A 25889-nucleotide genomic window follows, 5' to 3' on the forward strand; every position below is an offset into this window, starting at 1 on the left:
AGCAGACCCCACTGATCTAAACAATTACCGTCCTATTACAAATATTCCCACTCTCGCTAAACTGTTGGAAAAATGCGTACAGCTACAACTGACTAAACGCATAGATAAGTTTGATCTCCTCAACGCTCATCAATCAGGCTTCCGAGCAGGGCACAGTACCGAAACTGCAATGACTCACAGTTGACGACGCCCTCCAAATCCTAGACCAAAACGATACCTGCCTCCTCATCCTTCTTGAGCTCTCCTCCGCATTAGACACAGTTAAACATGAGAACCTACTCGATCTGTTAAACACAAGAATGGGCATATCTGGGACTGTTCTCAAGTGGTTCACCTCCTTTCTACACAACCGGGCACAAAGATTCAAAAGCAACAATCTGATGTCCTCTCCGGTACCTGTATCGCTAGGCGTCCGTCAAGGATCCTCCCTCTCCCCAACACTGTTCAACCTAGTTATGGAACCTCTCACTACTTTGCTACAAGCATCCAATGTTCACTTTCACATGTATGCCGACGACACCCAACTTTACCTCAAAATACAATCTCCCAAGGACATCATGCTTCTGAACACCACGATTAGAAACACCCAATCCTGGCTTGCCGAGAATCACCTCAAACTCAATGCGCTGAAGACTGAGTTCCTCCTGATCTCACCTCCCGCAAAAATCTCTACCGCTCAAACATGGCTTAAGCACCTAACTGCTCTAAATGTACAACCTACCATCGTAGACTCAGCAAAATCTTTAGGCATAACACTTGACGCCAATCTCAACATGCAGCAGCACATCAGCAAGGCAACGAAAGGAGCGAACTTCCAAATCAATACTTTGAGAAAACTTAAACCCTTCCTTCCAGCTAAAGACTTCCAAACTGCAGTACAATCTATAGTCATCCCGTACATAGAATACGGTAGCACCGCCCTCTGCGGGCTCGCCCTAACTACAACGGCACCCCTAAGAGCGTCCCTTAACGCTGCAGCGAGACTCATCACTGGCTCAAAAAACGCGCTCGCATATCTCCCCTGACTTTAAATCCCTGAACTGGCTACCTTTTGAAGCCAGAATACATCTGAAAATAGCCTGCATGACACACAAGGCTGTACACATGAACTCACCCGCCTACCTCTCAAAAGCTGACAATTTCTGGTGGCTCTAGAACTACTAGAAGCACAAACAATCTTCTGCTGAAGCCTCGAAGATTTCGGAAGGAAAAAACCTATAAACGCTCCTTCTCAGGAATGGCACCCAGGATCTGGAACTCACTCCCTCCTGAAACCAGGCTCACCTCCTCCAACAAACTTTTTAAGAAAGAAGTAAAAGCGATCCTGATGGCTAAATACACATGATCTATCATTCTGCATCTCTCAAGTATCCGCTCTGTACTACCTGCCTGACCCCTTGGACTATTTGTACTACTTGTATTATCGACTTATTTGATTGTATACGTTCCCTCTTTGTATATTTTTATATTGTTGACGCACCTGTCTGACTTTGCATACTGTACCTACACCACCTCAACTATCCCTACTCTTGTACTTTTGATGCACCTGTACTCATCTCCTACCTCAACTATGCCTATCTTCATGCTAAGCATTTTAAGATCGCTTAAACAAGTATATGCTCCTTATATTTGTACTTTTATATTATTGGCGCAACTGTTTGACTATGCACCTTGTACCTACACTATGATAGAAGACACTACCTCACCTTTGACCTACCTCTTGTATATGACCTTACCTATGTAACTATGCACCTTGTACCTAACTACCTCAACTATTACAGTCTATTATTCTATGACCCCCTTGTCCTTGTAAAGCGCTCTGATATCTGCAAAGATCTTGTTTGCGCTATATAAAACTTTCAAAATAAATAAATAAATAAATAAACTTCAGGTCCCACTGCAGAGCCTGCATATGCCAGCGGGCATGTTTCACAAGCAAGATGTAGTAGGCCATGAGTCCCAGCAGCCTCAGTCACTCTCACTGAAATCTAGGATAGAGGCTAAAACATCGGTATTATAGCCTGAATATTATGGACTTGCTGTTTGGAACGATAGACCCGAAGCTGCACACTGTCTAGAACAGCTCTAATGAAAGGGAGCATCTGAGAGTCATGTGCGATTTCGGCACATTGATAGTGAACCCCAGCACCTGGAGCGAGCCCACTTTCAACAGCCAGTCTTTGTGACAGGGAAGACTGACAACCCTGATCTCCGCAGAGGTGCTGCAATCACAGCCATCACATTGGTTAACACATGAAAGGCACTCTTAAGGCCAAAAGGGAGCACTGGGGACTGAAAGTGCTTGTGGTTTATTGTAAACGCTAGGTAATACCTGTGAGCAGGCAGGACAGGAATGTGGAAGTATTCATCCTTTAAGTTCAGCATTACTATCCAGTCTTCTGGGTCCAGGGTAGACAGGACTTTAGAGAGCATGAGCATTTAAAATGTTTCCTTTTTGAGGTAGCAAGTGAGAGGGTGCAGGTCTAAGAAAGGACGAAGGCCTCCATCCTACTTGGGTACCACAAGCTAGCGGGAATAACGCCTTCCTACTTCTGGCATCAGCAACCCCTCTATGGCTCCCTTGTCCAAGAGAGCCTTCACTTGATGGCGGAGCAAGGAAAGATGGTCCTCCGTCAGCCTGTTATTCCAAGTGGGTGCCTCCACGGACAATCTGAAGAACCCAGGTGTCTATTATTGAAATCCAGTGGGGTAGATGGTGTATCTTGCCTCCCACTGGGTTCCCATGGTGGTAAGAGGGCAAACTAAAGGGGTTTGGAGGCTGCGGCTGCTGGAGCGGGGCAGGGAAGAAAAGTCGGGGGCAGGATTTGGACTGGTCTGATGTAGGAAGCTGGCTCTGTATATACTATACCAAAATGAGATATAGTATGCACAGAGTCCAGTGGAACCCCAGAGGTAAAAGTATCTAGCATCTTACTCTCTATTTGTGGTAGTGTGGGAGAGCAGTGAAGCTTTATCAGAGGGTAGTGTCAGGCATTTGTTGTACATACTCAGGCAAGAAATGATGCCACACACTCAGACTGAACTCAGACAAATGTGTTTGTATCAAAAATACTATTTAGTTATTTTATTTCTAGAACCAAGCCAGAACGGGGGCAGGTAAGTGAAATAATACTTTGCAAAATCTAATGCAATGATTTACAGTTGAATGCAGGTTCAAATGCAGTTGGTTGAATTACAGGTAAGTCAGCAGTTCGAAATTACTTTTTAGTTACTTTACTGATTACTGTGCACGTTACTTTTCAGATTACTTTTTAAGTTACTTTTGTTAATCAGTGTGATATGCCTTGATATCACACAGACATTTCCTAGACAAAAGGTAAGTAATTCACTTTTAGTACAGTATTTCAAGTTCTCATACAAAACTAACTCCACACAAAACAATTTTCCCAAGAATGCAGTCCTATGGGAAAAAAATGTGGTTATCGGTTTAAAGGTAGGTACTTTGGCTTGGGAGTTGGTATTCTGGGGTTAAAACCAGGATTTCCCCAGGGTAGAGAATTCACTCATATCACCCTCAGCGGCACTAGGGCCACCAGTTGCAGAGTGCTGAGGCCCATTGTTATCCAGTGGGGGATAGGGGGCCTCCGGTTGGTGGCGGTTCATGAGCAGGCCACACGGCTGTGGGAGCAAAGCTACTGGTGTTAGGGGCACAGGGGAATCAGAGTCCGCACCCGCATTGGCAGCTGGGTGCAGGGAGCGGTTTGGCGTCAGGTGCCCTTTTCTTTTCAAAGAGAGTTTCCTGTTTTGGATTTTGGCTGCAGGCTCGGTCCAGGAAGAATTCCGGGAGGAACCAGCAGCTGGGCAGGTAAGTTTGAGGGTTCGGGGAAGTAGGTGCTTCTTGGGTCCTCTTCTCCAGGGTGCAAGGCGGCTGGATGCAGGGTTGTCTTTTAAAGTCGGATTTCACCTTAACGGGTCACTCGCAGTTTGGGCGGCGTTCTCTGTGCAGAGGCTGCAGACTACATCGGGGAGTCCTGGAGGGGTCAACCCATGGTGGACTCTGGAGCACTAGGGGGCCTCGCTGGGACCCGTCGCCACTCTAATAACTCTGGCCGTAGGCGACTGGTGCAGTGGTGGTTCCAGGCGTCTAGTTTCTTTGTCCTCATCAGGATCAGAGTCTGTCTTGGGAGATTCTTTTGAACAGAGCTGCAGGAGATCCGGTCTTTGTTGAAGGCAGTCAATCCTCCCAGGGGTTCTGGTATCGGTGGCTGGAGAACAAGGTGACTTAACGCAGGATCTCAGGATACTGCAGAAAGACTGGGGCCAAGTCAGTTCTTCTCTGCAGTCTTCCCTGGTGGCGTCTTCTTTCATCCTTCTTCGTAGGTTGCGTGAATCTGTCTTCTTGGTTCAGGGCTGCCCCCTTAATACTACTTTTGGGGGGCGATTTAGGGGTCTTGAGGTAAGTAGCCAATGGACTACTGACCTTAGGGCGACTACAAGACTGCAATGATAATCTCCCACTCTCCGGGTTAGCGGGCTGCAGATACGAGGGAAGGGATACGGGGCTGCTGGAGCATGAAAAAAGTGACCATGGAGCACTAATAGGCTTAGCGACATGAAAAAGGAATGAGACCGATGTGGGTCAAAGAGATCAGAATTAGGAAGACTGCTTAAAGCAGCACATAAGGAAAAATTGGACGAGCCTTGGTCCGGACTACAGTCTGCCCTGAAAGCCTAAATTCTGCGGTACAGTTGAGACCATACGGTACTCAACCCCACTAATAAATGCAAAGCATAAAGACGGGGATCTAATTCAGTAAATCTCTTCTAACACCAACTGACTTTGCAGCATGCTGCAGCACTGCAAGGATTATCCAATAGGAGATTCAAAGATGGAGAGCAGTATACTCTAATCTACTCTATTGGATTCCCCATCACACCTGTGTCATGGATAAAGATATATATTATTGTATGGCCAGAGGAAGATGGACACTAATATTTTGAATCCACCGAAACGTACGTTGGCATGATATAGTCCCGGCTGGCGGCAATACCATGGACAATTGAAAAGGATTTCTACCATGTGTCTTTTGTTAGTTGGGATACTGATGTGGTCTTGAATGTGAGAATGTATGTTTGGCTATGGTGAGGATGAGTTGGAATGAGAGGTGTGGTATGATGATATGAGGTTTTCTTTTTTCTTTTGATGGGGTATGAAGAGTGATTATTTATAAGAAGGGTATTTATATGTATCATATTTCATAAATGTATTGTCTCCTTGATCGTGATGTCTTAAAAACATTTTTTTTAAATGTTTTTTCCAGAAAAATGTGTTTGCAAACTATTTAAAAGGATATTTTTGTGCCATTTTTGTATAAATGTATAATGAAATACAAAAACCCTTATCAATTCAGGAAAAGAAATGAGTTTCTGAATAAAATGTTGAAATGATCTATTGTATTGTGCTTTGACTAATACAGGATGAGATGCCCATTAAAGCGGTGTTAAGCCAAATCTAGAATATTATAGGTCAAGTGGGGGATTATCATTGCATTCCTGTGGTCTTTCCCCCTTTTCTCCCAGACCTGATATGTAGAATTAGGGGGTGCCTTTCTTTAATAGAATTCTTAGGGTGACTACACCCTTGGTGTGCTCACCCCACGTGGGGAGAGTGGGCACAATCCCTAATCCGGATTGGAGAGTGCCTGCCAACTGCAAGATGGCGGGCACTGAAGAGTGGGCTTCACCTCGCCTCCCCCACCTAAGGAGTGGGTTTAGCAGAGGTGGGCACGCCTTCTGGGCTGTGCTAAATTTTCTAATCTGTCTTCCTGATGCAAAGGAGAAAAGAAAGGAAGGGGGTCTGCTCCTGAAAGCAGGAGAGGCTTGGGGGTTGCGTTACAAAGGAGGCAAGTCCTTTGAAGCTCCCCTGCCACAGATGGATCTTCCTGGCGTGAGGGAGGTGTGACCATCTGTGTCCTGGTAAGGCTTTGTTTCTGGGCTCTGACACCAGGGGTCCAGCAACCGGCCTCGTGATGATAGGCTGGTCTGTACCAGTCAGCGAACCCACCAAAGACTGGTCGTTTTTCAGGAGGCTTCTCTAAAATGCCCTTTGGAGTGCATTTTTCATTAAATCCCACACCGGCAGTGTGGGTTTAGTGTGCTGAGAAGTTTGATACCAAACCATTATAGTGCTGTGGAGTTCATAACGACAACCTCCCAGCACCATACACTCTTAATGGCATTACTGCACTTACAATGTCTAAGAATTGGTCTAGTTACTGTAAGGGTACAGGGCTCATGCACCTGTACCCTCACCACTGGTATAGTGCACCAAGTTTGAGGGGTGGCTGACCTTTGCCAGGGCAGTGGGTTGTAGGCATGGCACACAGGGATGTGTAAAAGTGATAGCAGCCTTAATGCACTCAATAATCAAAGGTGATCAAAATTAAATCAACGCAACACAGTGAATCAAAGTTTTTACAGCAGTGTGTGCAACGGGTGAGAGGCCCTGCAAGCCTTCTGGAACAAGACACAAGTAAAAGTTCCCAGACAATTATCTGGGGTAACCCAATGCACTACGAAAGGCGTCAAAAGGACGCTACAACAATTATGTAATCCAATAGGAAATATAGTATGTAAATCAGTACATCATAGTTAAAACAGCATCAAATGGAACAGAACAGTGCACAAAATAATTCCGAAATTGCACGTCTTGGTATCTTATCTCCGAAGAAGTTTTATTCACGTTCTTCAAAATAAGGTGGGTGGAACATAAATGCGAGGTGCTTCACAGCAGCATCCAAACGTTTAAAAATCCCAATGCATTTCGGGCATAGCGGGAAAGCCCTTCATCAGGGGAAATCTACCAACAATAGAAATCATCATCTTTAGTAAAAGCAAAGAATAATAGACAGGACTCTGCAAAAAGATTAGAGAACTTTGCCCAATGATGCAACAAAGCAGCCAAGCGCATAAGTAAAAGTGAAAAGAGACCAGTACTGAAACATGAGTAAACCACGTGATTAAAGTTAGAAGTGCATATAGGAGCAGCATGCAGTGCGAAGGATCACCGTGCAAACCACCAGTCTACTAACAAAAATAGATCAATCCAGGACTAAAGCATCACTCCATACTCGTGATAAAGATAGGTGAATATAGTGATAAAGATAGGTGAATATAGTGTAAAAAACGGGGAAACTTACTGAGAAGCGAATACAAAGGTTCTATGACTCCAAAAAGCTCACTGTAAAAATGAAACCTCTGTGTCACTACAAATTACACGAAGGAGCCAAAGTCTAAACAAGAAATAACATACCAATAATTAATATGAGGCACGTACTCACCAACAGCTAGCAATGTTGGTGACTTCACAAACAACGGTCGGACCGTGAAAGAGTCACTGAATGACTACGTCTGTGCAAATGGCATCAGCAGGCTGCCAAACAAAAAACCAAACGAACTAGTGAACTAACCGTAATGGCGATTTTAGCCTCATCTCATTACTCCTAAAATATCTTCAGATGCTTACCAGAAAGGGTCTATCAGCCAATATCACCAAAATGGACAGCAGCTCGATATGCCCGCTAGCAGCCACAAACAGAAATGCAGCCCAATGAACTTAAGCAGCAAACAGGAAGTGGTCCGTCGAAAGATAAGAAGAAGGACTAATCAACTCTGCCCTAACTTGGCGGCCATCTTAGAATGGTCAACATACAAACAATCGCAATGTGGAAACCTAAACGGAGAAAATAAGGGACAGAGTGCAACCAGACAGGAAAAGAAAAATAGCTTAAAGTGTGTTAGCGCTGGCACGACATTTGTGGCAACATAATAGCAAACAGAGACACAGAAACACTAGAAATACACATGTGGAAAAAGCAGTTCACAAAATATGAAGTATAGGGCCTGTGTGTACTGCATCCTCAGCCATGCAAAGGCTAGGAAACTTGTGTGTTGTGGTTGCTGGGCTGGTAAAGATGTTGCTGGAAGCCTCTTCCATGGCCACATAAGGAGCGAAAGCTGTACTGGGGTTAGCAAGCAAAGGGCCATAGAAATGCCCAAGGATCTGGCAGTAGCCGTGCTATCCTTGAGGCACTCCAGTGCTGAGCCTGACTGGTCTCCAAAGTGACGGACGCCATCAGAGGACATGTTCTTAATAGATGCTTGAACATCCCTGGAAAAGTAGTGGAAGAAAATTTTTCTTTCCTAGGGTGTACAGCCTCTTGGATTCCCTTTCTGTTGCAGTGGTAGGGAATATGCCAGGATTTACACAGGAGGTGGAGGCTTAGACCACAAACTCCCGGAGGTATTGTGTTGCATAAGGAAGTTGGGATCCCCCTGGGGCGAGGTAGTGGCATTCGTCCTGTTCACAAGAGCCCCTGTGCAGGGTTAGGCCCAAGTTCCAAGCAAGATACTCATGAGGGCTTCAATAAATGGGATAAGAGGTTCTGAAGGGGTAACGCCCGGCTGAAGCACTTCTGTCAAAATAGTCTTGACTGCCACTGAAGAGAGGCTAATGTTTAGGACCTCAGCCAACCTTCTCACCACCATAGCAAAAGAGGCTCCCTCCTATGTTGCCACGGTAGGAGGAGAGTCCATGCCAGTATCTGGAGAGGGGTCCAGTTAGGTGGTGTCCAGTTAGGTGGCATCCGTTAAATCCTCACAGTAGTCCATGTTCGGGTCTAGGGGCTGGTAGTCTTCAAGGTCCAGCGACCCCCTCCTCCCATAGTCCGAGCAGTAGGTATAGGGCTCGGGCTCCAGTCTGGAAGGCATGGCTCCAATCGGCGCTGGTGTCGGACAAGAAGAGCAAAGCAAATTTAAAAAACGCAGCTTAGAATTCATGACCTGCTCCTTCATGCAGTAGAAGGCATTGCCCAATTGGTCAGAAGATAGCGAGCAGAATGTATTAGTAAAACACACACTTGTATATGGGGAACCATGCCAGGGATCAGAATAGATGCTTATAAAAACGATCAACATACTGCAGCTCAAATGAACAAGTTTCACACCTTCGACAACTCCCTTTCTGGTGGATACATCAACTAACCAGATTCCCTACCTTTAGATTTCACAAGGCACCAGACTTGATCCAGAAATCTTTTTTTAATCTACTACTCGGCGCCAGGATACCCCCGGGTAATTGCAACGCTTAAAAAATGGCATTAACATAACAGAACATACTCCTGCACACTGGTAAGTTGTCCCATCGGACTCTGCAGAGACTTCATTTTGTTTTCCAGAAGTGACTGCACAGTGCCGTATTAAGTAGTCAACTAGGTGCAGAAAATATATTAACAACCCATCTCAACTGAAACGCGTCCCCCAACGATCCCTGCCTCTGAAACTGGAGACTGCAGAATGATAGGCAGTGCGCGTTCGAGAGTGGCAAACCGGTCCACCCAAGGAGTTCCCCACATCTGGAAGATGAGACAAACTACCTCCAGATGAAGCCTCCACTTGTGGTCGGCAGAGAACTGTCAACAGACTATCCGCACGTACGTTCAGCACCCTGGCCAGATGATTTGCCATCAAGCAAATCGGATGGTCCTGAGCCCAGGACAGAGAAGCAACGCCTCTCTGCAAAGACGGTACGACCCTACTCCTCTCTGCGTGTTGACATACCACATTGCGGCAGTGTTGTCCGTCAGGACCTGAACCAACAGACCGCAAAAGGAAGGAAGAAAGTCCTTGAGCGCCAAACGTATCACCCGCAATTCTAGAAAGTTGATGTGAAACAACCTAACCTCTGGAGACCCAAGACCCTTGATCTCCAGATCCCCAAGATGAGCACCCAGCCCTAGGGCAGAGGCATCAGTTATCGCTGTGGCCACCGATGGAGAAAGATGGAAGGACTTCCCTTGAGACAGTTTGCCCTCCACCAAGACAGATCCACTGCAGCTTCTCTGGAGATCCACAGACTCCCTGAGATCTCCGTTGTGCTGATACCACTGCCTGCAGAGACATCACTGGAGCGCCCTCATGTGCCAGCGTGCATGGTTAACCAACAGTATGCAGGAAGCGAACAGAGAGCAGGCTAAGGACCTTCAGAAACGGAACAACCGCTCCATTTTAAACATAGGAATCATTTCCTGAATGTCGAGAAACCCTTGCGGTGGCGGAAAAGCTCGGCACAGTAGTATCCAGTACTGCCCTATGAAAAGGTTGCGCTGTGAGGGCACAAGGTGAGACTTGGGTTGTATCCTGCAGATGATGACGCACCATCTCTGGCGACTGCTTTCAATAGCCAATCGTCCAGGTAGGGGAAAACTGGAATCCCCGACCTCCTGAGATGGGCAGCCACCACGGCCATCACCTTGGTGAAGACTCTAGGTGCGGTAGGAAGACCAAAAGAAAGGACCGCAAACTGGTAGTGTTGCGATCCAACCGTAAAACAAAGATACTTCCTGTGAGACTTCAGGATTGGGATGTGGAAATATGCATCCTGCAGTCCTCTTGTTGCAGCGCTTTAAGAATCTGCGCTAGGGTGAGCATCTTGAACCTCTCCTGTTTGAGAAACAGATTCAAGATTCTGAGTACCAGGATAGGACGCAATCTGCCATCCTTCTTGGGATAAGGAAATACCAGGATTAGCAACCCTGACCCCTCTCCTGCTCCGGAACCACCTATATCGCACCTTTTTGTAAAAGGGTAAGTACCTCCTTCTGAAGGATAAGCAAATAATCCTCTGTGCAAAACCCCTGACAAGGAGGGTAAGGTGGAGGGAATTCTCTGAAGGGAAGGGCGTACCCTTTTTTTACCAAATCTAAAAACACAAAGGTCCGAAGTTACTAATTTCCAATCCTGTAGAAAATAGGTTAGCCGACCTCCCACAGGACCCACAGGATTCAGTATGGCGGATCTAAGGCTGCTTTCCTGCATTACCAGGAGGAGTTGGGGAGGTAAAGGAGGAGGAGGAAGAGGGCTGCTGTCCAGCTCCACTAAGGCTACCTCTGATATTACCTCTGTAGAATATATACAAAGGGTTCTTTTGTTGCTGCAGCGGCTGACGTGAATGAAAGGAAGATTTCCCAAAACCATGGTATCTTCTGAAGCCATAGCCTCTTGCCTGAGACTGTAATCCTAAGGATTTCGCAATGGCCCTACTGTCCTTAAATCTCTGCAAAGAAGAGTCAGCCTTTTCCCCAAAAAGCTTAGAGCCGTCAAAGGGAAGATCCAAAAGCGCAGCTTGCACATCTGGTGAAAATCCAGAAGACCTCAACCATGCAGGTCTCCTAGTAGCAACAGATGAACCATCACCCTTGCCACTGAATCTGCAGTGTCCAAGCCAGACTGGATAACTTGGCGAGCAGCAGCCTGAGAGTCCGCCAAAACTTCACTTCAATTACCCCGGTCCTCTTCGGATAATTTAGGAAGAATCTGCTTGGCAGATCCCATAGGGGCGTGAATGTATCTACCCAACAAACAGGTTGCATTGGTGGATTTCAAAGCCATACTTGCTGACGAGGACTTTCTTAGCAGACTGCTCAAGCTTCTTTGAATCCCTGTCAGTTGGAGCTTGAGGAAAGGAACCCACAGACTGCTTTGAACATGAAGCTTGCGCCACCAAACTCTGAGGTGAGGGATGAGAAGAAAGAAACTCGGGGTCCCCTGGGGCAAGCCTATACCTCCTGGACACAGATCTATAAACTGCAGGAGCAGAAAGAGGATTGCACCAAACCTCAAGTATCGGTTCCGTCAGGACATCATTGAAGGGCAAGAGAGGCTCAACCACAGAGGACGGAGAGTAAAGCACCTCTGGTAAGCAGATTAGGCTTGTATTCAGCCATAGGGAGCTGTAAATCCAAAAGTTCAGCTGCCTTCTTGATTACAACATGATACGGTGCGACTTCCTTTGAAGGAGAAGCTTTCCAAGACGCAAAATCCCCTTCCAGAGAAGTGTCCAGTCCACTTGCCTCACACAAGTCTTCAAATAAGTCTTCAGCCTCATAAATTTCACCTTCCTCCATGTCACCAACCAGGTATTGCTCTTCCCCAATCAACCTCTGCACTTCTCTCCTAGAGCGCATCTTAGGCTGCGGCGCCGGTGGCACCATACGCGGCGCCAACGGCGGATCTGTAACAGCAACCTGCGAACAAATCCGCGAAGAAGGCACACCAGATGGAGCAGGGGACTGCCCATACGGCGTCTACATCCTCGGTGCAGGAATTTGTCATGACGGCGCCATCGGCATATATAGCACAAAGGGGGCCTGAGGGTAATTTTGAGGCACACCCACATTAAACGCCAATAGACCCATGGGACACGAAGGTGCACCAGATTGGCATGAGGCCCTGGCAAACCAGTCATATAGTTTTTAAAAAATGCGAAGGTTCGGAGCTGGGAACGAAGGATACTGCGCCGGTTCGACTTCCGATCGAGGAACATCCGAGTCGGAACCACTGGGGTCACAGGCGGAGCCACAGGAGCAGCAGGCGTCTCATCATCGACCGGATTCGATGAACCATCCGGAGCCGGAGAGCCTCTCGACGCCGGAGACTGCGCCAGAGTACCCATATAAGGTGAACGGTCCGGAGTCGCCTGCGGAGACTCTGGTGGTGAAGGTGAAACAAACTCTTTAACAACGCCGAGGGTGAACTTCGAAGCTCGAGGCTTCGACGAACGGCGCTGAGACCCATGTCTCTTCTTTTTGTGTCTTCTCTTCGAGTCATGCAAAGTCGACAACCTCTACTTCGATCGCTTTCGACCCCTTTTCTCCTTTCTTATTTTAGACATGTAAAGCTTGGCTTCTCTTTCCTTAAACGCCTTCAGGTTAATTTTCCTGCAGGAAGAACAGCCTTCGACAACGTGATCTAATGACAAACACCAAAGACAGTCATCATGCGGGTCAGTGATCGACATTTGAGCTCCGCATTCCTTACAGGGCTTGAAACCAGACTTCCTCTGAACAGACATGGCCAAATCACAATCCGTAACATACTAGAAACAGTTTCAAACAAAGTATGGAGAGTCCCAAAAAATCAGTTAGTGTCGACAACGCGGAAAAAAGGGAACTGCCGTCATCACGCCGACGTGGTCTTCTTATGGCTCAGGTGACGTCATGTGGAGCCATTGTGACGACCTTGACGGCACGGAAAGCTAGGAAAAATTTCCACAGAATGCTGGCGCAGGGGATATTCATAAGGAATCCACAGGCAGATGTATCAAATCAGAATAAATAAACAGAAGACCGTGACCACAAGCAACTATAGAGCGCAAAGCCCAATGCCTCTACCATCAGAGGTACACTCTTTGCCGGGGGTGCTCAAAACAACAGATTATAGGAAGCTGCGCAGGTCTTAAGTCACAATATTCAAGTTCAAATTAACAATCAAGATGGTTTAATTTTTTTAACAATTTTTTTTATTTTTAAATCTCTAGGTCACCATCTCTTAACCTAGAGTTGGGAAACGCAACCCCAATGACCCTCACAGCCTCAGGCGAGTGCTCAGCTTTAGTGAATATCAAATTCAAACATCAATCCACAAGTGCAGGCCCAAACGGAACCCTACAAGCACCGTATAAGACAAACCCAGCCATTTGTGCGGCTAATTTGATGGTAGTTTTTAACAGTGCCCTGCAACAAGAATTTATTGCAGACTCATCAAAAGGCTCAATAATGACCCTAATTTTTAAAAGCGCTGATCGCCACTAGCCGGAAAACTACAGCCTCATTACCCTATTAGACACCAAGGTAAAGCACTTCACAGGTCTTCCTTGGATGAAACGACTGCTCTGTGCAGAAAGAAAACATGACCCCCTTAAATCAATCTGGGTTTACTCAAGGAGCCTGCGCGGCAACCAACTGTCTGCCACTTTCGGTGATAACAGATAAACTAAAGTCGGAAAAACAATGGTCTACCTTTAGTTTGTGATCTTTAAGGTTGCATTTTTCTGTGTGCAGCGTAACCTGCTCTTGCAAAAACTGGCACACTGGGGTATCCCTGCTCTTCTACTAAAAGCACTACAGCTGTCATATACAGGCACCTAGGCAAGAGTGAGAATCAGACAGCTCTGTATGTCCAGGAAACCAGAAAATTCCCAGGGTCTAAAGCAATGATGCGTTCCTATGTCATACCTGTTGAACGTCTTTTTGGCCGACCTGACCACTGCCCTGAGTAAATTAAACACTCACACCCCTAAACTAGGAGACATGCACATCTCAAACCTTCTGTATGCAGACGTGAATCTCCTTAGTCAAAAAAAAACGGTTTGCAACATCTCATTGACAGACTATCTCACTACTTAATAACAAACGGCATGTTTATAAATCAGAAGAAAACCAAGGTCATGTAAGTCCGTTATAGGATTCAGAAAAGGCTAAATGGAACATACAAAAGCAACAATTGGAGCCGATGAAAACTTAGATGCCTTGTTCGACAAGGGCTCCTTTACCAGCACAGGCTGGGACTGCAGATTAAGGGTAATGCCTTGCTTCTTGCCTCCCTCACTTTACAGAGAAGGTTAGACATCCCAAAAAAATTACTTGCCACTGCTAAAGGTAATAGCAGCAAAACTAACACTAAACATCTCTTATGGAAGTGAAGCGTTGCAAGGTAGACTCAACCTTTGAATTCAATCTCCACAAAAATATTCATATCAACCAGGTCGGGTACCTGGATGATTTTAACCCCTTCAGTGCTGCGCGAATTGCGCTGCGGTGCTGAAGGTTCTTAAGAACCTATGGACTCATGACTGAACCGTTCCATCATGAGCACCAAAGGGGTAAATGCCTATAAAATTCTTAAACCTCAGCCTTATCTGGAGGCCTGATGATCCAGGCATCAAAAAGTGCATTTTATGATACATTGCTTTGCCTCTTTCCAGGCCAGACCCAATGTGTTCCCTGTATCCAGTACTTCAAAAAGCCTTGCTACACCTACCTACTACCTAACCAACATTAGCTTGTTGTCAGGCTAGGACATTCACATAGTAGTGTTTTTAGAAAGTGAATGGTGTGAATCAGGTAGCTGGTGCTGCTGCTGCTTTACATCCATCAATCAGCTATAGGGATGTTCCCAGGGAAGGCCATTGAACGTTTTTCTTCCATGTAGAGTGTGTTCTGGGAGTGGACAGAGTGCGATTTGCTTTAGCATAGCATGTCTGGATGCATTTAGCTAACCATCTGGCAAAAGCTGACAGGGATATAGCCTTCCCTTTGTGTGATTTGGAGTAAACAGCAAAAAGTTGTACCTTTTTGAATGGTTTGGTTCGATGAACGTAGTACATGAGGACTTGTTTTACATCCAAAATATGGAGAGCCCGTTCTGCAACTGAATCAGGTTGGGGGCGCTGGGAGGGGGGAGGGGGTGGGGGGGGGCAGGAAGGTCAATGGAATGATAGGGGATAGGGCTCGATCAACGTAGTACATGAGGACTTGTTTTACATCCAAAATATGGAGAGCCCGTTCTGCAACTGAATCAGGTTGGGGCGCTGGGGGGGCAGGAAGGTCAATGGAATGATGGGGGATAGGGCTGTGCTCAGCACCAACCCCATGGTACTTGGAAGAAAGGTTCTTCCAGTGTTAATGCTTGAAGCTCACCGACACGCCTGAGAGAGTTAAAAGCAGTTAGAAATGCCACCTTCCAAGAGAGAAACTGGTGGGCCAGGTGTGGAGGGGCTCAAATTGGGGGACATATTAAACATGTGAGTAAAATGTTGAGATTCCATGAGGGTGCTGGAGGGATCCGGTGAAGAATGACGCTTTTAAGACGCTGGATGAAAGCTTTAATGACTGGTATCCAGGGGAGAGAGACGTGTTGTCTATTCTGAAGGTAGGCAGCAACAGAGGCTAGGTGTAACCATATGGAGGCAAAGACTAACCCCGAAACATGCAAGTGAAGTAACAGATATTGTCCTGTACTGTGGCTTTTCGAGGCTCAATATCTTTTAAGTGACAGACTCAGACAAATCATTACCACTTAGCTACGTAGCAGGCACGGATGGTAGGTATCAGTGCTTCCTTAAGAATGCTCATGCATTCAGGTTGTTAGATTAAAGTATTCAAATTTGATAACCGTCGGAGCCAGATTGCATGGTTGAGGGATCTGGGCTCCTGATTTCACAAGGTTTGTGTGAAAAGGCCCGGCTGGTTGGAGAGCCGAACCAGTGAGAGTTTGAGCAGAGTCATTAACCAGGGCTGGTGGGCCCATGTGGGTGCCACAAGGAGGAGCATGACGGATATACGCTGAAACCTCCAAACCACAAATGAAATGAGGAAAAGCATTGGCAAATATCACTGAACAGTTAATCCACAGTGCATCGCCATTGGACTATGAGCGTGTGAACATGGAGATGAAGTTTTGGAATGTCCTACTGTAGCGAACAGGTATATCTGTGGGAACCGCCACCTGTGAAAGTAGCGGAGGAGAACTTGTGGGTGGAGTTACCACTTGTGGACTTGTTGCCCCATCCTGCTGAGATCAGCAAAATAGTTGTCTATTCCCAGAAGGCACCTCGCCAATAATTGTATTTTTTGGCAGACAGCTCAACGCCAAATGTTCTGAGATAACAGACAGATGTGGAGAGTGTGTGCCCACATTGTTCCTGAAGGTAATACATGGCTGTCATGGACTGTTTGGACAAGACCAAACTTGTATATCAGGTGAGGTAGGAAAGCCTTCAACACAAGGTGAAAGGCTAGCAATTGCAGGTAGTGGATGTGGAGGTCCTGATACTTGGCTTCTCACTAACCTGTAAAGTCAGATCTAGTAAGTGTGCGCCCCACCCCGTAAGGGAGGCGTCTGTTGTAACAATCCTCTGCAGAACTGGACAAGGAAAGGGGGGCCCTGCATCAGGCTGTTGGTGTTCCACCACTGCAGAGAGTCAAGTGCAGCGGCTGATCAACACTAGAGCTTCCCAATTGTTTTGCCAAGCATTCTTGCAACTGATGCACATGAAATCTGGCATGACGAACAATGGCAATTCAAGCCATCATGCCTAGGAGGAGCATGGCTGGTCTGAGTTGTTCTCAGAGTTCTTGAGTTGTTAATTTGGTTGAAATGACAGGAGCAGCACTTGAAAGAACTGGATTCTGGTATGATTTAGATGGGCGATCCCTACCTCGGAGTTGAGAACACCACCTATGTGGGGCTGGATCTGGAGATGTGGAAGTAGGATTTTGTGGCGTTGATGGTAAACACGAAGTGATGAACCAGGTCTATGGTGACCTGTGTGTGTGAGCTGCACTGCTGGCGGGAAGCAGTTTTGATAAGTGGATGCTTTTCGCGTGAAGGTACTTGACAGAGCAGAGGTACATGTGGTTGGTGCCGAAGGTAGGCTCAGTGTCAAGGTAGCAGGGAACCAAAGCAGTATGCCTTGAGGGCTTCTTCGGAACTGAGCCAGAACTAGATAGGACATCCGAAGCAGTTTGTCGTGCTGACCATGGCCCGAAAGCAGTGGTGGTCCGAAAGCCTGTCTGTTGCTCCAGAGAGGCTGAATGACCTTTGTCTGAAGGCTGTTCAGGATCAGTGCAGTGTCAGGGACGAGAGGGTGTCAAACTCTCAGACTGCTGAGCTGGCAGAAGGTGCTCAAGCTCCAGGTTGGAGCAAGAACTTTCTCAAGGGAAGAAAGGTGCTTCAGCAGCAGCTGATGGTTGTGAATGTTGCTCCCCCTAAATGTTCTTGGTACCAAAGGGGTCTTGGGTGTCATCTCCATCTCACACTCGAGAGACGAGTGTGACGGTCACAAAGAGCCTTCTTGTAACTGAAGGAGCAGCAAGCATCGCAGGCAGCTTTGCTACGTTCCGGCGACAAACACAGAATGCAAACCTGATTATGGTCCGAGAATGTTTTGTGTCAGCGGGAATATCGAAATGACATCTGTGTTCCATCACCGTCGAGGCACGGTGAAGAAATGCAACGGAGAAATAAGAGTAGGCACCAAGAGTAGGCACAGACAGGTAAGTCCCAGGAGGGGTCCATGGGTAAGGGAGACACGAGGGAGAATGTCGACTGAAAAAAGGAACCGTGTGAATGGATAAGAGCACTAAGTCCTTGTCAACCTGCAGAATAGGATCACACGTCTGAACCAGACTGCGGCAAGAAAGCAATCTAACATTGGAATCGATGACCGTGCACATATTCATCAAGAGGATGAGTAACAGTATCTTATGACTCAAAAGCTTTCTTCGAAGAAAAACAACTTGCACACATCCGGGTCAAACACTAGATGGTAGGAGTATGGACAGCATGTGTATATACAGCCACACATGCCTCAACAGATCGTTACCAAAAGTAACTTTCTTTTAATAGATACTTTTAACTACAGAGTCGTCACCTTTTCTATAGATACCAAAGCAGTACCCTCCGAGGGGCGGGTGGGGGTCTGAGGAGTGAACCTCACACCAGGAAGCCCTGCAGGACCAAGCAGTCAAAATTACCCTCCTTGCCAACCTGACAGTTGATACAGTAGTTCCTGGTGAAATTGTGGGTAGATGTCCAGCGCCAGCACAACCCTATTGGCAGCCATAGTGGCAGCTTTAGCTCTGGTGGAATGAGCCCTAAGGCTCTCAAGAAGTTCACAGTATAGCACATCGTGACAGAAGATAACCTATCTGAAAGGGTCCGTTTCTTGACTGTTTTTCCCTTCTTTGCACAGGAATCCAGCTAAGAGCAGTACACCTGTTGTGCCTTAGGCTAACCAACTTATAATCCAAGCACTCTATTGGTATCCAACCAGTAAAGCCAGTGCTAATTAGAGGGATGTTATAAAGAGAAAAAAGCAGTAAGTGCATTGGACTGTCCAATATGGAAGAGTACTTACTGCTCCATGAAGGTGGTGGTGTATGGAGATTGCATGGACACCTAAAGATCATTGACATAACTAGTATGGGAGAAGATGCCAATCCTTATAACAGTTTCTCATTTAATCTAAGAATAGCAGTGCAAAGGCTCAGAACACACCAAGAATGCAAGGGCCTAGTACAGGTGGTCCCACCGCACTCCTTCAAATAAAACATTACAAAGGGTGATCTGAACAGAGAGGGCTAATCAGGCAAATACAGTAAGGTCAAAAGGGCTCACAAATGCAGAGCCTTATCGGTCTAAAGATAGAAAATCAGGAAGCCTCTCCTGAAGCACATCAACCCAGCAGACCTCATTACAGGTCATAAACCTTTCCCCACAGCTAGAATAGACTAACTTTTTGGGCAGACTGTAGCCACAATCGTGTCCACCACTTCAGCAGGCAGATAAACACTCTGCTGATTTTAATCCACCTATACTCATGGAAGTGTAAGCTAGAGAGGTTAAGCTGTACACCCTGGCGTACTGTTCCTCCCAAAGAGGTAGATTGAGCATAGGCCAAACACAGACTGAGCAGTTCGGAGTACAAGAAACTCCAAGCCCTGTCCGAAGCTAATGATAAGAGTCCTGTCTATCATGATACTTCTTCGGAACCTGGAGAACCAGCAATAAAGGAGACCAAAGTCCTGCTGACGGTAGAACGAGTCTCCCAGGCAACCCAGAGGGGGAAACACTAGAGCACAGAAATGAGAGTTCTTGGCGGTAGCGAAAAGACCTAGCTGAGGCATGCCTGACTGAGCAAATATGCCTTGAACTACCTCCAGTTGCAGAGATCTCCTGATTGACTAGATGGCATCTGCTGAGCTCATGTGTGCCTTGGTATTTTGGGATCCTGCCAGATTGTAGACATGGAGGGTAATCCCTTGAAGGTCCACCTAGTGACACTCCACATCACCTGGCACAGGGCAGGTGACATCCACAGCGGCCGCTTTGTTGCAGTACCACATTTCTGTTAATTTGCTAGTCAGAACCTGCATTGGGCAGCCTTTGATAGAAGACAGTTTTTTAGAGCCAGCTGGTATCCATGTGGCGCCAGAAAGGTTTTGTGGCGCATCTGCGCCAGCGTAGACAAGAGGCCTCTCCACTTCGTTCAGGTGACTTCCCCATCCCACAGCCAATACATCAGGCACAACCTTGAGCTCTAGATCAGGCAGACAGAATAGCCTACTGCAGGTAAATTTGGAATCCTTCACCCACCACTGAAGGTCCTGTGCTGGTTGTTCGAGAACCATCGCCAGAGCTTAGACCTTCAAAGATGGGATACAACAACACAACAACTCAAACAGATACTGTATATCCAACTGATGAACAAATTTGCTTGCACACTTGCCCGGGGATGACACTTCCCAAAATTAATCCAAATGTATAGACTGAAATCCTTCATTAATAGTTTGAATTTAATGCAATTAATGTGAACATAACATATGACATTGGATGATAAATCCAAAAATGAAGGATATGAGCTCATTTTATTGAATTAACTTGATGTACAAGTTACTTACCTTTGTTAACAATGTATCTGGTAGAGACAATTCTAGCCGCTGATTCCTTAACGTAGAATTATCCCCAGGCATAAGACTGGATCGGGAAAATTTTCTTTGCCACAGCACCTCTGCGTGCCGGGGGGGCGTGATCTCAGCAAGGTCACATAAGCCCCACCCTGGCGCGCCGTCAGTTTTCTTCCGAGAACTTTTCCACGCCACAACGCGGAGCCATCACAAACAAAAACTGAGAATATGGGAACAGTGTGCGAAAAAAATCAGAACAGTAAGGGAAGAAACGAATGACGAGGAACAGCACCATCCGGGAGAGTGCCAGGCACTGTGGCACCGAAAGTCATTTATTTATTTATTTATTTTTAACACTTGTAAAGCGCTGCTTATACCCTTGGGCGTCAAGGCGCTAAAACCAATATTGACTAAGAAGAAATGAGGGGATGAGAGAATGGAACAGATATGACAGATGAAAAGAGATTACTGAGAGAAAAGCCAGGTTTTCAAAAGTTTACGGAACTGAAGCAGTGTGACACTTTGTCTGATGTTAAGAGGCAGGGTGTTCATAGAAGAGCAGAGCAGAGCTACTGCGAAGCAACTCAGCCAGAAAATTCGACATCCTCCCTGGGGGCAGAAAAGCATGTGAAAAACGTCACAGCAGACGAAAAAGGCCGGTAACCCTAGCATATACCAGTGAGGGACAACCAGGCCAGAATAGAAGAGTAACAACAATTTACCCCAAGACAACACCAGCAAGGAGAGGCACATTCCCTGTAAAGAGCTAAGGGTCGAGGCACAGGCAAGAGACCCCAACTCAAAGCTGCAGAGGAGTCAAAAATTCTTATCAATGAAAAAGGGAGAAGAGCATGAGTAGGCCCCACACTAGAAGACCAGGGTGCATGGATGCAGAAGTACCCATGAACCCACCAACCAATCATCAGAAAGGAAGGAGTGGATCAAACCAACAGAACAAGCTTCCTACTAGGGAGGAAGCGAAAGAGGGCACTTTCAGAAGCCAAAACCACTAGGAGGCAGGCGAGTGCAGAAGACCAAGCTGAAGGTTCTCGCAGAACGGGGAGGAAGGGCGGGTCGTGAAGGAATCTGCGGCTAGAATCGTCTCTACCAGATACATCATTACCGAAGGGAAGTAACTTTTACATCTGATAGAGACTACTAGCCGCAGATTCCTTAACATTGAATAGATACCCTAGCCATACCCAGAAGGGAGGAGAGTCTGCGAGAAAGCCTCCCAGTAGGAAGAAACAGGGCCCCAGCAGGGGATGTGTAAAGGGAACAAGAAGAGCGGCCCAGCCCCCACCAAGCAGAAGGAAGCAAGGAGGAGGCGAAGGGAGGCCAGGGCATCCCAATCCGGTCCAAGGTACCAGGGACATCCGTCAGAAAGCCCCGGAGGAGTAACGAGGAAGAAAGTATCACCCCAAACTAAGTAGAAGAGGTAGAAATGGAGGCAAAACCCTCCACAGGAGAACACACACAGTGAAGAGGACAGCCTAACCGGCCTCAGCCTCGAGTCATCGGACAAGGCAGGAACAGCTCCACAGTCAAGAAAGGCAGGCATGAGAAGAAAGACGTAGTCGAGCAAGGCTCCAGTGGAACAAGAGGCAGGAGCACAAGAGCACACCCCAAGGCCCCTGGCTGAAGACCAGAAAGAGCAGTCGTGCGCAGCCGGCAAGTACCATGAAGCCGAGCGCCACGACCAAGCGGATCACAAGACGAAAGCAAGACCAGAACAACCCTTAAAGGGAGACCGTTCCAGACATAAACCGACCCACTAAAAGAAGTGGGACCAGCCAAAAGAGAAGAGGAGAAATACGCAGGACGGTAAAGCAGTCAACCAGAACACATGAAAATCCAATCCTCCCTGGAACACCAGACAGAGGCCAGGCCAAACCGCCGGACAAAAAAGGGCGGAAAGACAACAGTTCATCGCTGCAGACCGCATGCCAAAGCGAATACTGAAAAGGACAGAACCTGGAGCAGCGCAAGCTACATCCAGACAAGAGCAAAGAAACCCCACCAGCGGTATACAGTAACACAAGGAAAGGTGAGGAACCCGGCAAGGAGGAGTACAAGCCCTCCTAGTGTAGGACAGAGCTATACAATAGCTACAAGTACCCAACTTAGAGTAAGACATGTCCCAAAGAAACCAAGAGAACCACTCTTAAGGAAAAAATACCGCATCAGAGAAGAAGAACATAAGGACCTGCGGTTAGAACCACAGACGGCTTATCAGTCAGCTAAAAAATACACAATTGACAGAAGGGCTGAACCAACAGCCATCAGAAGAGAGGGGCCAACCTAGGGACCCCGAAGGCATGTCAAACCACACAGAACATACAGACGGGCCACTCAAAACACCAGGTTCCAGGAAAAATGTGAGATAGCGCCTCCCATCAAGCCCCAGAGGATCAACAAGCCAAGCTTACGGAGGAGTAGGGGGGCGGAGCCCCGCAAGGAGACATTGAATGGCAGAGTCTGCGTGGGTGTTAAACCAAAGAACCCCATCAAATGGCAGGTAAGCCAGATGCTCCCTAATAGTCTAAGGAAAATCACTATCCCGCAACCAAGCATGGCGACGGAGAGCCACAGAACTGGCCGTAGCCCGTCCGAGAGCACCAGCAACATCCAAGGCCGCACGGAGAATAAAAGCGGCCAACTCCCGACCATCTAACACATGGTGCCATAGATCAGCACGGGCACCTTCGTGGGAGACGTGAGATAGAAGGGACTCCACAGATTATCACAGGCTAAAGGTATCTCTGGCCAACACCCAAAAGAGTGTTGAGCGCTCGCAAAGCAGCACTGGAGGAAGCAAAGATGTTATGCCCCCATGAATCCAGCCACCTGGCCTCCTGTGATGGAGGAAACACCACCAAAGGCAAGGAAGGAAAAGCAATCTGCCGAAGAGAGCCCTGAGTGGAAGGAAAGGCAGACTGGGTTGTGCAGAGCAGGACGGTGGTGGTGTAGGAGTGGCTGGGGCACCGGATCACCCATGGCAGGACGCCCACAAGCCCCCAGAAGAGAGTTGTGGAGAGAAGCTTCGAATCGAAGAAGCAGCTCCCATCCACCAGAGCCCTGGTGGAGAACTTCCAACAGATGAACCGTAGAGAATGGGGTGACTGGGTAACCCATTCGCAAAATGCCAGCGGCCGTGGAAAAAGCCCGAACAAAGGCAACACTGGCCTCCGTAGGGCGCCGCAGGGGAGAAAGCAATTCCTCTGTGGGCGACTGCTGTAAACTAAGCCATCCGTCCCAAAGTCCAGCCAGAGGAAAAAACGGCCAGCCCCTGAAAAGTGGTGGGTCCATGGACGAGTGGGGAACCTGAGGGGCCCCCGGGGAAGGCAGAGAAGCCGGCAGAGCAACCAACCGCAAGCTGCGGAAGAGAGGGTCCGATGGTTGAGGCCGGTGGGGAGCCCTCCCTAGATACGCTAGTGAAAAAGCAACAACACGGCGTCCTGTCTCCGGAGAAGGAGAGACCGGGAGATGACGAACATCCGGAGAGGAAGGAACCTCTGGAGACGGGTCGAGGACCTGACGCCAGCACAGCGTCGTGGAGTTCGCCACAGCCACTGGCTCGACATCGATCGGCGCCGGAAAGGATATTGGCGGCACCGAATCGACCATCACCACCACGTGCTCCCTAGGATAAAGGAGCGGGGTCGGAGCCGGTTCAGCTAAGGAACGGCACCCGTTCCACCTCACACGAGGCAGCCACCTGCATAGAGGATCGAGAGGGACTCGGGAAAGCACCCCAGGCCCCGGACTCCATCTGCAGCACCGCCATGACAGGGGAGGAAAGCCAGCTCGGCCTCTGGCGAGTCAGATGCCTGCTCAGAGGACCAAGGTGGACTCCGGGACGAGCCCCGAGTCCCGGCGACCTCCTGAGACGCCACAGGGAGCCCCGTAGGAATTTGCGGCGAGGCAGGGAAGCCTAGGGTTGAAGAGGGGAACGACGCAGGACCACACCTCAACAACACCACCCTCCTACAACCTGAAGCCTAACCAGTCAGCGCCGAAGCCGCCGGGGAATACGAGGAAGGCCCCGCGTGAGACAAGGGATCCGCGGACATCTCAGGAGGTGGAGGAGGGGTCAAAGAAGCCTGCAGAGCCGCAGCATAGACTTTCATTTGGAACCTAGTCGTACGACACCAGGTAACAGCCGGTAGGGTGGCTACAGGCAAGGGCGCATGTCCAGAGGGGCACCCACGCCCTCTACCAAACGAGGACAGGGTCTCAGAGACAAGCTGCAGGACCTACCAGCTGGCGAGCGACGCCCTTGGGGCCGTGGCGAAGGGTGATGCGCATTTAGAATCGGCGGCTCCTGGCTTCCGAGGTAGCGGACCGACAGCAATTTCATCCGGTGCTCCCACCTGGACTTCAGTTTGAGGTGCTGACAAGTGCTGCAGTCCGTGGAGTCATGGTGCTTGCCCAAACACCACATACAGGTAGGATGAGGATCCGTCGCCGAGCACAGGAAGTACGCGTCTTAAAGCCCGAAGGCATTCGCACACGATCCTCAACACAAGCATAAGGCCTGAAAACAGGCCAGGACAGGACCCGGATCCACGTTGCATGCGGAAAAGAACATTTTCAAGATCCAGTCTTATGCCTGGGGATAATCAGACGTTAAGGAATCTGTGGCTAGTAGTCTCTATCAGATACTTTTCTCTTATGTTAATCACACAACACAATAATCCTACACTCCATTTCAATGTATTCCAAGCTTTTGTTCAGGGAAAAGGAGCTGAAAATAAAGTAACATTGGTAAAGGAAGCTCATTCAAGACAGCCACTTAATTCATGTGACTGACATGCTCTGTGCATCCAACAATATGCCAGAAACCTATCCTTAGAACCAAAATGTCTTGGACACAATTACTGTTCTTAAGAACCAGAACTGAAGAACAGTAATCAAGTGTGAAAAAGATGTCCGCATGCTAACCAAATGAGTCTACCACCAGCCAAAACTTGGCTAATGGGTGATTAAGCCATTGAAGCCATACCAGCCGATGAAATTCCTATCCCAGTTGTTAGAACTTGAAATATGCAACAAAAACTAATAATGTCTAGAATGTGCGTTGGAGCGAATTTGTGAGTTGGAGCGAATTGCACGCAGAGACAAAAATCTATGAGCATAGCTCCTCACATAGCTGCTTACTGCCAGTTAACACAACAGCGTGTCAGGTGCTACCAAAAATATTACAAAATAATAAAAAGAAATGTGCACACGCTCCATCAAATAGCCTACATGAAACGATAAAAAGCAAGGCACCCTCAAGAACACAACAAACGCTCACCTGAATAGTAATATCACACACCATCTAACAATTGATCAGCTTCATCTCACTAAACGCCAGTGCAGCTGCCATTCTCAAAGTTAAATCCTTACGGTGTGGCTTATTTTTGCGAAAAGTCCGTAAGACGCAAGTATGTAACTCAACCCAGGACGACCACGAGAAAGGTGAAAGAAACAGTCTGATGATAAAGCAGAGAATGACAAAACTAGCTCGAGATTTAATAGGTAAAAGAAAATATGTAGTCCAACCCCTAACAACCTCAGGTACCGCCTTGAAAACACCGGTGTTGGAAAGTTTAATATTCAGAAATGCTATGGGAAACT

The 25889-nt window shown here is 47.6% G+C and overlaps 1 protein-coding gene and 1 long non-coding RNA gene across 3 annotated transcripts in view; both read right to left on the bottom strand.

Annotated features, from left to right (window-relative positions):
* Nucleotides 1-25889, bottom strand: part of FBXW11 (F-box and WD repeat domain containing 11) — a 609511-nt gene that overhangs the window by 475742 nt on the left and 107880 nt on the right. The gene's annotated exons all lie outside the window — the stretch shown is intronic.
* LOC147702861 (uncharacterized) lies at nucleotides 5170-7592 on the bottom strand. Its single transcript, XR_015297256.1, has 4 exons — nucleotides 7487-7592; nucleotides 7302-7393; nucleotides 7161-7201; nucleotides 5170-6820 (listed from the first exon to the last, which is right to left on the bottom strand). It is a non-coding gene; the product is annotated as an uncharacterized LOC147702861 (long non-coding RNA).

This window comes from Lissotriton vulgaris, chromosome 7 (genome assembly GCF_964263255.1).
Source record: "Lissotriton vulgaris chromosome 7, aLisVul1.2, whole genome shotgun sequence".
Classification (NCBI taxonomy): domain Eukaryota; kingdom Metazoa; phylum Chordata; class Amphibia; order Caudata; family Salamandridae; genus Lissotriton; species Lissotriton vulgaris.